At 34.1% G+C, this 11,620-nt stretch overlaps 1 protein-coding gene across 1 annotated transcript in view; it reads left to right on the top strand.

Moving 5' to 3' along the window:
• Positions 1-4,920: 4,920 nt before the first annotated feature.
• CNTN5 (contactin 5) overlaps positions 4,921-11,620 on the top strand; it is a 1,016,132-nt gene continuing 1,009,432 nt past the window's right edge. Inside the window, exon 1 of the mRNA XM_029915651.1 lies at positions 4,921-5,068. The gene's annotated coding sequence lies outside the window, so the exon portion shown is untranslated. The remainder of the gene's footprint in view (positions 5,069-11,620) is intronic.

Below are 11,620 nucleotides of genomic sequence, written 5' to 3' on the forward strand. Positions count from 1 at the left end.
GCTTACACCTTCTTAAATATTCCATAATTTAACTTTCCTCAATTATCTCATTGTGTATACTATTCGTTTCATGTGGAATCCTGACACACACAGGTACAATTGCTTGTTTCAGACAAAATATTTATTGTATTTAGTTGAAATATCTTTAAGAAATTAATACATAGTTAAAAATTCAATATGTTCAGATTTTTAAATTTTATTTAGATTTTCAATTCTTGTAATCACAAAAGCACATAACAAAACATATTTATATATTGAAATAAGCAACCATTTAACAATTAAATGACCAATAAATACCTAAACTTACAGTTTACCAATTTGAATTTTGGCCAGTATTTCCATTTTTCCAGAAGTAATTTAAAGAATTTAAATGTGTAGATTTAACATTCAGCTCCACCATTAGCTTTGTGACTGCAGGGAAAGTTACTTTTACTGATATATGCAATGAAATGTAATTTATGAGGTTATAATGAGAAGTATATAAATACCAGGTATCAATTTTTTGAAGAATGAAGAATTGTAACTGATTATTAAATAATATCTAGTAGTATACCAATTGTAGTATTAGTAGTAATTATAGGTATTTTGATAAAATTAAAAGTACTTCCTATGAAATATTTGAGATAAATATACATATATGCATATGTGTTTTCTTCATAAATATTATTTTAAGGACTATTATTTTTATCAAGTTGCATATCATAAGTTAATCTTTTCCTAAATAATTTTTATCTTCCTATAAAGAAAAAGCTCTAGAATCAAGATCTTTGCACACAGTTGTTTTATAAGTAGGATTATCACACAAAAAAGAGCCAAAGAACCATAATTGTCAGAACTAATGAAATAGATTTAAAAATTTTTTTCAGAAATTCCTACTGTCCTCCAGTTTCATTCACCTGTTTAAACTTTTATGACTAAAGTATGAAGGAACTTATTTGCCACCATAACTATATGGCATTGTTTTGAAAGTCTTTGCTAGCCTTTTAGGTGGAATAGCATACCCCATGTTGTCCTAGATGCTACAAAGAGATGAATTAGATTCAGTCCCTGGATCCTAGGATAGTTTCATTTCTTTTTAACTTTTGGGTAACATGTTTTCCACATATTTATTAACTGGCTATATTTTCTCTATTCTGAAGTAATAACTAGCATTGTTGGCCTATTCATATACTGTACACATAGCATTTGAATACTCATATTCTAGCTTTGTATTTTTTCTACCTCAATGTCTATATTTCATATCGTCCTTTCCTGTGCTTTGATACTTATTACATCTATTCTCTGCAATACATGTGCTCACACCATTGAGGTTTGCTGTGTCTGGAATAGTCCTGTTAGAAATTTGCTCACTGTATCATTACCACACTGCTATATAAAAACCAGTGACAGCCTGTTGTTTTATTCCTTGAACTGTGCTGACACTGTTGTTTTCTTTCTGGGACATTGTGTTTGTCATTCATGACAAGAGAATACATGTTTCCTTTTTTAACCTCTCATTTCATATAGATAGCATTTTGCTTTTTGCAGTGCAGAATTGTACTTACAACTCCTCTATTCAAAGAGGAAGGACTGATGTATAACTGAAAGGAAGTTTGGCTTTTTTCATTCCTATTTTAAACATAGGTCCTCTCAAACCAGTCATCACAATGACTTAGTATGTTAAAAAAAAAAAAAAAAGAAAAAATGGGGCACCTGGGTGGCTCAATCGGTTAAGCGTCGGGCTTCGGCTCAGGTCATGATCTCACGGTTGTGGGTTCGAGCACTTCATCAGGCTCTGTGCTGACGGCTATCTCAGAGCCTAGAGCCTGCTTCAGATTCTGTGTCTCCCTCTCTCTGACCCTCCCCTGCTCATGCTGTCTCTCTCTGTCTCCCCCCCCCAAAAAAAAAGAAAAAAAGAAAAAGGAATTTTAGGGACTGTGAGGAGTACAAAGCTACAAACTATCTTCCACTACAGAAACATTTATAAAACCAAGAAAGGGTTTACAAAAAGGTCCTGGATTACTACACCATAATGCAGAGTCAGATAAATCCATAAATGATTAAGAAAGGAGGTTAAGATTACTGAGGTCATTTTTTCATAGGAACAGGTGTGGGCTTAAGCATGGGTTCAAATACATGATACTTCATATAAGTTTATATACAATAACAGAAGGCAACGTTTTGTGTTCAGCCTCAGGAATCGGGTTGGCTCCAATATTAACTCACAAACTGTCCCTTCATCTAGTGTCAGAGTTTCCTTTTGTAGAATGAGAACCAATTATTATAAGATGAAAAATACTTGGAAAGTTTATGGGTGTAATTAAATATAATACTCATTATGTGCTCACTGGGTACTAACACTGGGCACAGGCTTTCACTTAATGTAATTCATTTATAAGGACCTTGGAAGGTGCACATATGTTTAGCAGATACAAGATACATGATGAAGATGTAGTGGATTAAACATCAGTATAAAAATAATGAATATGAAAATCAATATGTCTAATTCCAAAATTCACTTTTTTCTCACTGTGGCATACTTCCTAAAAAGTAAGATAATTTACATAAATTTAAGAGATTTTTGTAATAAACTATTCCAAATTATTGTGTTCTTGCAGGCAAGTTTGGTATAGAAAATAGAGATGATGATGATGATGGCTGTGATGATGGTGGTGATGATGAAGAGTTAGAACACTGAATGACTCATGTCATATGTGCTTTAATATATTCTTTATATACCTTCCCTTCATTAATTTTTAAAATAGACATATCACAATAACATTGTTATGTCCATTTCCATGGTCATTCTAGCTAGTAAATATCTCAACCAAAATTAAGAATTATGACTTATTCTCTTATGAACACTAATTAATACAATTCTACATAGTGATCCATGTGTATTACTCAAATGTAGATTGAAGACATGCCATATACCTAAAAGGACATCTCATGTGTCACCTTCACTAATTTCACCATATTCTTTGGGTTAGTGTGTTCCTCTTAAAATAATGGATGGTTACCTCCAACTTGGATTCCAACACAATCTTGTCTCAACTCTTTCAAAGAAAAATCAGCACTTTAGGTACAATAGCAAGTGAAAATATAAATACATTACAGTGAAGAATCTAGGAGTTTAAATATCATTCTACAAACACTCAACTCCTAAAATACTGTGTTCTTTCTGTGTCAACATTCAGCAATCTAATGCTTTATGACTTCAGTATTGCCTCTTAATGCTTTTTATCTTAGTTGTACTAATTTTTTTCTATAGAACTTATTATACTACTTCTTTCATTTTTCAACAAAATAGTTCTATGGTTGTTAAAATCAGGATTGGAATCCATATCAAAATACATATTGTCTCAGCTAGTGAATCTCAGTTTGCTCATTGACTAAGACACATTTTGGTCCTCATTAGAAACCTAGATCGCTGAAAATGTTTCACTCTTATCCACCAGAGGAAAAACAGTGGGAGTTTGGTATGCTGCACTGACTTCTAAGGCAGGCTAATCAATCTAATTCCGTCCAAACCTATTTACCCTGTCCAGGAGATCTGCTAATGAGGAATGCCAGTAACTCCTAGTTCTTGACACTGCTCTCCAAAAGTGAGTTAATGAACCAATTTAAAGGGACATGCTTGACATTTGCAAATTAGTTTAACTTGCTTATTGGAGCAGCTTTGTACTGCCTTGACTGATATGATTGTCATTAAACTATTTTTTTCATGTAAGATTTTTATATTTCAGTAAACCTAACATTTTCAAATATTATTCTTTCAATCTCCATGGCAATGTGTGATGTTGTTGTGATGCCTATTTCCAATTGAAAGCACATATCTTGCACAAAAGTATGTATTGCCAGTAATTATACACAATTCAATGCTTTCATCAGAAGGTACAGAGTGTGGGTTTTAAGGCTTAAATATCTGGCTCCTAGAGAAAAAAAAGAAAATATACCTTTTTGTTTCCAAGCAGCGATACATAATACGTCTGTTCCTTAAAAATCTTCTCCAAAAAGCAGGCGGGGGGCGGGGGGGACCCAAACACCAAATCAGTTATTTTTTTAAGTTTTTATTTAAATTTGAATTAGTTAACACTATAATAATAGTTTTAGGTGTAAAATAGAGTGATTCAACACTTCGATGCAACATCCAGTGTTCATCACGAGTCCCCTCCTTAATTCCCATCACCTATTTAACCCATCCCCCAACCCCTCTCCCATCTGGGAGTTTGTTCTCCTGGTTAAGAGTCTGTTTCGTGTCTTTCCCCTCTCTTTTTCCCTTTGATCCTTTGTTTTACTTTTTAAATTCCAAATATGAATGAAATCATTTGGTATTTGTCTCTCTGACTGACTTATTCCGCTTAGCATAATACTCTCTACCAAATCAGTTATTTTTAAAAGGCTATAGTTTTCTATAACTTTATGTGAGATATGTTAATTTAACAAATAGAGAACATTTACAAAATTATTCATTAATACGCTTGCAAAACATATTGTGTGCCTACTCTATTTTAGGCTCTGGGCTAAGCACTGGGAATATATATATATGGAATATAAAAGGATATCTTTTACCATAAAGTTTAAATTAGGATAGGGAAAATAGACCTTCCAAATCAGATAGAATTTCTTCCTTCTTCCTTCTTCCTTCCTTCCTTCCTTCCTTCCTTCCTTCCTTCCTTCCTTCCTTCCTTCCCTCCCTCTTTCTTTTGTGGGAAAGAAAGGAACACAGAGTTCTGGGGGTACCCTTGGGCTTGTTGGGGGGGGAATGCACAAGTTAGGTGTCCCTAGTGGCATCATAGGCAGGTTTCTTGATGGAGTTTACCTAGTGGTTAGTAGGATCCTTCTCTCTTTGATGCCCTCTGAGTACACTGGCTAATGTTTTCCCACCCCTCTCTGCCAGCAGTTGTGTAGCACACCAGAAATTCCCAGAGGAGACAGGAAAGAAGTGAGTGTCTCTGGCAGCATCACCATAGCTGGACCAACTGTGCATTCACCCTCATGCTCTCACTTTTCCCCATGGGAGAAATCATGAGCCAAGAAGGTCTCTCTTGGCACTGAGGCGTGCTGCCTTGAAGGAGGGGTAATGCAGGTATAGTGAAACTGTTCCTCTTTTCTTTTTCTATGAAACAATCTCGGGATTTTTTGTTTGTTTTTTGTTTTGTTTTGTTTTAGTTCAGTTTTGTTTGGTTTGGTTTGGTTTGGTTTGGTTAGGTTGTAGGGGAGGGGGTTGTTGAGTTTTGTTTGTTTGTTTTTGGTAGACCTCCACAAAGGCACTTTTATCTCTGGATGATTGCCAAAATTGCTGTTCTCTGGGGATAAGGTGTTAGAAAACTCCTATCAATTTGCTGACATAACTCTCATCAAGTCTGAATTCAATATATGAATTCAATATTATCAGGAATATGTGAATGTAGTCATATTCAATGAATAAAATGATACTCAGTCATTGTACTACACAGTAAAACCTCAATCCCCAACTTTTGCTGGTTTATGACTAACATTATGCTAAGTAGTGCAAGTATCACATTATGATATCTGTATAGGAAACAAATGCTATAGTATAGAAAATTGTAGCTTTTCTTTTTAAGGTTTGTCTAACTGTTCTAAAAAGAAATAGAAGTTCAACTATGTATGTGTGATTGGGGGAAAAGAAAACTATAAGTTTTTGAATTATTAAGAAATGTTTGTAAAGGTTAACTCACACTAATATCTCAAATTTTTTTGAGAGAAGCATGCCTCATAGAAATACAGGGGAGTAGATCAACTTTTCAAGACTGCTTTAGACATACCTGTTTGTGCATGCTTGCAATGGCATTCTCTTTCTTCACATATATGCATCTAATCTTCGAATTAAACTATAGCATAAATGCAATATTATTGAGATAATACAACTAACATAAATAAATGTGTCTACATACTAGTAATTAGCATTTATGTGTATTCCAATATGTAAAGTGCATTATAATTCTCTTATTAAAATAATTCTCAGTCTTTGTCAGTCTAGTACTTATTACCAGATTAATCACTTACTAGGGGTACAACTGTTTATTGAATTATTTGAGTTCCCTCCAAATTCTAAATCAATATTTTCAACAAGTGATGAACATAAATCACACATAATCACACACCTAATCATACACACACATACACACAAAGCATGTTGTTTTTGAACAATTGTAGATTTCTGTCTTAAATTTATTTTTAATAATTTATAAATAAAATGTTAAATACTTTTTCCTGTCCAAATAATTATATCTGTAATACTAGGTCTATGGGTCTAATTTTTAAAAATGTCCTTATTTACTTTGCATTTCGTAGTTTGGTTAGAACTTTGATTTCAACTTATTTTCCATAAATATATTTAGATCAATTTATTCATACCACAAATCATTAGTGAATATATATATTAACATATTATGTGTGTACACATATAACTATACATAATGCATAGATATACTACTTTATACACATTCACATATAACTGTATAGTATATATGTATATTATATAAAATTATAAAGCATATGATGAAGGTAATTCCCTAGTAAGTTTTAGTTAGTTAATTATATGCTATCTTCCACACAGACTCAGATGATTGAGAAAGGGGCTGTAGCATATTAATTTTTACATCACCAAGGTTTAGTACATGTTATATTCATAACATGCCCTCAATACATGTTTTTTGTCACTATCTAAAAGGTGGTATTAACAACTTTAGCTTGAAAATCCATATGGCCTGTAGTTAACTAGAGTTGTGAAATAAGAGTATTAAATAAAAGATCACTTTTTCATAAACATATGGTAATGACCCCATTTTCAGCTACCTTTTACTCTACTTTGAACACATGCAGATCTGCTGAAAATTAGAGAGATACATAGGAAGGTAGATAAAGATATCAAAGGGAAAATCATTACCATTTCTGAGATTTGAAGAATGCTTCTTGTCTTGGTTTTTGGTTAATTTTTCTATAAATCTAGCAAATTAGGATTATATTTCAAACTACTACTTTAATCTCTTTTTATGAATTCCTATTTATTTTCTAGACTTTTATAAAATATAACATATTTGTGGTTACCTTAGACAATCTAGAAAATCATAACTGAGAGAACATAAATGTGAATGTGGAAAATAAATCTGTGTCCTTTTGTACTTTTTTCAGTCTTCTAAGTGGGCATATAATAGGTTCTCAGACTTTCACTGTGGAGTCAGATCCACCAGAGAAGTAATTTTAAATATAATTTATTCTCTATAACTAACATAATCTTGTTATTGCATCTTTACCCCACTAAAGGGAGAAGCTTAAGGGAATTAAAACCTTCCAATTCAGTTATTAATTTCCTTCAGGATTGAAAAGTCTCTATTTCAACAATTATTATTGGGTGATTTAGGACTCTCCTCACCCCACTCTTCCCATCAACCAAGCATTAGCTGGGAACAGTGGAGAGCTTATGGGATGCCAAGAAGAAGGACTCAGTGCCTCATATTTGCACACCTGCCCTTGTTTTGATGCCTACCAAGTTAGGGAACCATTAACTTCAAGAGGAAAATTCAATAAAGAAAGGCTCAGTTACTAGATCTGGAAGATTTAAATAAGCAGAGAATGGAGTACTGAAGGATGTGTACTGAAGGTAAAGAAAAAGGTTACAAAGAATTAAAGTTCACTTAGTATTATAGTATAGTAGAAAGCTAGAATTTAGGAAATGTCAGTAATCCTCTTGAATGATAGACTGCTGTAGGATGGACAGCAGGGGCTCATGGTGATCTAAGAACTATATGAAAAGCAGAGAAAATAGGGCACTACAATCTTAATATTATTCCATATAACTTCCGATTACCTTTAGTATGATCACTACTCCTTCCCATCTTCTATTACTACTCTCTGAGGGGAGCAGATGTAGTAAGATCTTCTGTTATAAAAAAGAGGAAGGAGATTCTTACTCTATTTCAGTTATGGTCTCCTAAATCTGTGTAGCATATACAACTTTTTCCAAACCCAACTATCTGGCACTACTACTCACGATCCTTGTTCTGTCACTTCTAACTTAATTGTGCTGCATTGCTAAGGGAGGAAACCTACAGAAATAGAATTGCTGGGAGTGAGGTAAGGTTTGCTTCAGCAGTATTATGAATTTAAGAATTTATAGGGGTACTATTCACCTGAGATTTGCCTTATATTTCCAGGGTAAATGAAGAGAATTTAAGTGACATATTTATTAGTCTACCTCAGGGTGCTGTAAAAAACCTAAAGTTTAAAATGTATTTAAATTGATCTAGTCCTCTGGAAACACTTCAGATTTGAAAGCCTATCAATGCTTTCAGAATCCTTAAATCTTAAGTCAACAAATAATATCAAACATAATAACAAAATAAGTCTAATATTTATAAATCTCTGCTGCAAGAGCCTAAATCTGAATAAAACAATCCATAAAAACAAAAATTACTCCACAGCACATCTGGATTCATATGTTCAAGCAAACAAAATAATAAAACCTTTCAGATAAAATATAAAATTTTTACTATGATATATGAAAAGATTCATACTAAATTCTCTAAAATTAAATGTGGGACTTCTTTTGGACTATTAATACTTTTAATGTTAATTTATTTTTGAGAGACAGAGAGAGACATAGACAGAAAGAACATGAGTGGGGAAGGGCAAAAAGAGAGGGAGACACAGAATTCGAAGCAGACTCCAGGTTCTGAGCTGTCAGCACAGAGCCTAACAGGGGGCCCAAACCCATGAACCACGTGATTATGACCTGAGCTGAAGTTGGACATTCAATTGACTGAGCCATCCAGGGACCCCTGGACTATTTTAAAAGAAACCACATTATAAAATATTGAAAATCTTAAAAAATTATATTTTAATAATTTTCTAAAACCTAATTTAAAGTTAGTTTCTGAATTCAGAATATATCAAAGACATCTCCTTATATAAAATTTTCAAATTTTAAAAGAATTTATGTATTTTCCAGAAGGAGAAGAAGCTCTGGGAAGGCATGATCACTGTCTTTAAATATTTAAAAGGTTGTCATGTGACACAGACTAGTAACCAGCTGACTTTGGAAACTAGAACGAACACTATGTAAAAACTACGGATATTGTAAGCAGAACACTGAGATGATTGAATTTGTTGCCATTTATATTTTATTCTATTTTATGCACTCAAGGAATGCATTGTACTTTTTTAAAGATAAAATAATATTCTATTTGTATTTCTAGACACTGTGAGCAGAGGAGATATAAGTGGACTCAATGAGGTTTTTAAAGAATGTTTAGAAAGTGTAAAAAAAATAGGTTCGGGGGCGCCTGGGTGGCTCAGTTGGCTAAGCCTCCGACTTCGGCTCAGGTCAGATCTCAAGTTCGTGGGTTCGAGCCCCGCGTAGGGCTCTGTGCTAACGGCTAGCTCAGAGCCTGGAGCCTGCTTCTGGGTCTGTGTCTCCCTCTCTCTCTGACCCTCCCCCTCTCATGCTCTGTCTCTCTCTGTATCAAAAATAAATAAAACATTTAAAAAAATAAAAAAAAATAGGTTCGCTTTTATCCAGGAAAAATATTGCCTTCTACATTAAAATCTACTTATAAGACTGTCTCCTAATTACTCAAATGCCCTTTTCTCTCATTCTTCACAAAAACCAACATCTTTCAGTTAAGTTGAGAAACTCCCATCCTTGGAGATATTGCTTATCCAAATTATACTCTCCAATTAATATTTCCCACTGCAAGGGGATTAAATGTGACTATGAAAGACCAACACATTAAAATACAGCTATTCTGGGGCGCCAGGGTAGCTCAGTCGATTGAGCCTCTGACTTCGGCTCAGGTCATGATTTCGTGGGTTGTGAGTCTGAGCCGCATGTCGGGCTCTGTGCTGACAGTTGAGGGCCTGGAGCCTCCTTCAGATTCTGGCTCTTCCCCTCTCTCTGCCCCGTCCATGTTCATGCTCTGTCTCTCAATCATAAATAAACATTAAATTTTTTAAAATAAAAAATAAAATAGAGCTATTCTTTATTTGAAATATTTTTTAATGTTTTATTTATTTTTAATACAGAGAGAGACAGAGCATGAGAGGGGGAGGGGCAGAGAGAGAAGGAGACGCAGAACCAGAAGCAGGCTCCAGGCTCTGAGCTAGCCGTCAGCACAGAGCCCTACGCGGGGCTCGAACCCACGAACGTGAGATCTGACCTTGGCCGAAGCCGGAGGCTTAACCGACTGAGCCACCCAGGCGCCCCAAAATAGAGCTATTCTTAAACTCAATGTCCAAAAATTACTCTGAGGAATTTAAACTTACTCTGAAAGAGTTGTGGTGAATAGGTTATATCATTATGTGTTTCTCTGTACTTTGGCAATGTATACTCACTATAAAGTAATAAAATTAAAGCTTTGTGATGCAGCAGAAAATCATTTTACCAACTATTTTAATACCACTAACTCACATATCTTCAACATATAAAGTGAAATATAACACTAATATTAATTATAAATGTGAAAAAGGAAATAGAAGGAGAAATGGATCAAGGAGAAGAGAGAGGAGGGGGACAGAAAAAGAGAGGAAAAAAGGAGAAGAAAGAAAGGGAGAAGGAAGAAGAGAAGGAGAAGATGTATTTTGATACTCTTTTCTTGTTTTCCTTTTATTTATATATTTTGAGAGAGACAATAAAAAAGAGAGGGAAGGGCAGAGAGAGAAGGAGAGAAAGAATCCCAAGCAGGTTCCCGGCTGTCAACACAGGCCCAGTGCAGGGCTCAAACTCATGAACCCTGAAATCATGACATGAGCTGAAATTAAGAGTCAGTTAATTAACTGAGCCACGCAGGGGCAACCTATCCTCTCCCCAGTTAATTCTACATTTTCTAGACCCTTTATTCTCCTCTTCACTTTAGTGTATTCACTGTGTTTTGTCATCAGTATGCTTCAAATATCTATGCTTACTGGGTTAAATGAAAAAGTCTGCTTTCTTTGTATATTTTCATACCGATACCCAAGCGTAAGCAAAAACATCCATGAGCCAAATGATTATAGGTTTTTAGCTGGTGGAATATATGAGAGCAAATTGTTTGCTATATATATGCACTTTTGTTTTGTTTTGTTTTGTTTTTACAAAATTATATTGTCATTAAAGCATTTCTGGAGACAACCATTTAGGAAACTACTGAAATCTAGCCAATTACAAGTCAACTGTGATCATTTCTTCAAGTTCAAATGGTTCTGTGGTTTTGAAAGTGATGTGATTTCATCATGATGTGCATCCATTGATATTAAAAGAATGTAGTAATTGTATCTCTTTTAAATAATAACCTTTGGATTAGGCCTTTAGCACAGTAGTTGGTATCATTTTGAACCCTATAATGAGGTAATTGATTTCATAGTTATTGTGTGCCAACTTCAAGATACATAATTTGCTTAACTGTCATTTATCACACTTTATAATCACCACAGATGATGACTATAGCTTTAATGTAGCTCTATTTTGATTAGCGTAACGTCATTTCTGAGTTTCATTATCTACAGAAGATAGACGAATTGTGTCTGTGTGCCTGTCAAGACTTACACTTTACATGAATGCTAAATTCACTTCAAAGAGTTTATTAAAACAAGTTTCATAATCGTCCTTGCTTAAATAAAATGAGCTGTTATTCTGAAAAAT

The sequence above is a fragment of the Suricata suricatta genome, chromosome 11 (genome assembly GCF_006229205.1).
Source record: "Suricata suricatta isolate VVHF042 chromosome 11, meerkat_22Aug2017_6uvM2_HiC, whole genome shotgun sequence".
Classification (NCBI taxonomy): Eukaryota; Metazoa; Chordata; class Mammalia; order Carnivora; family Herpestidae; genus Suricata; species Suricata suricatta.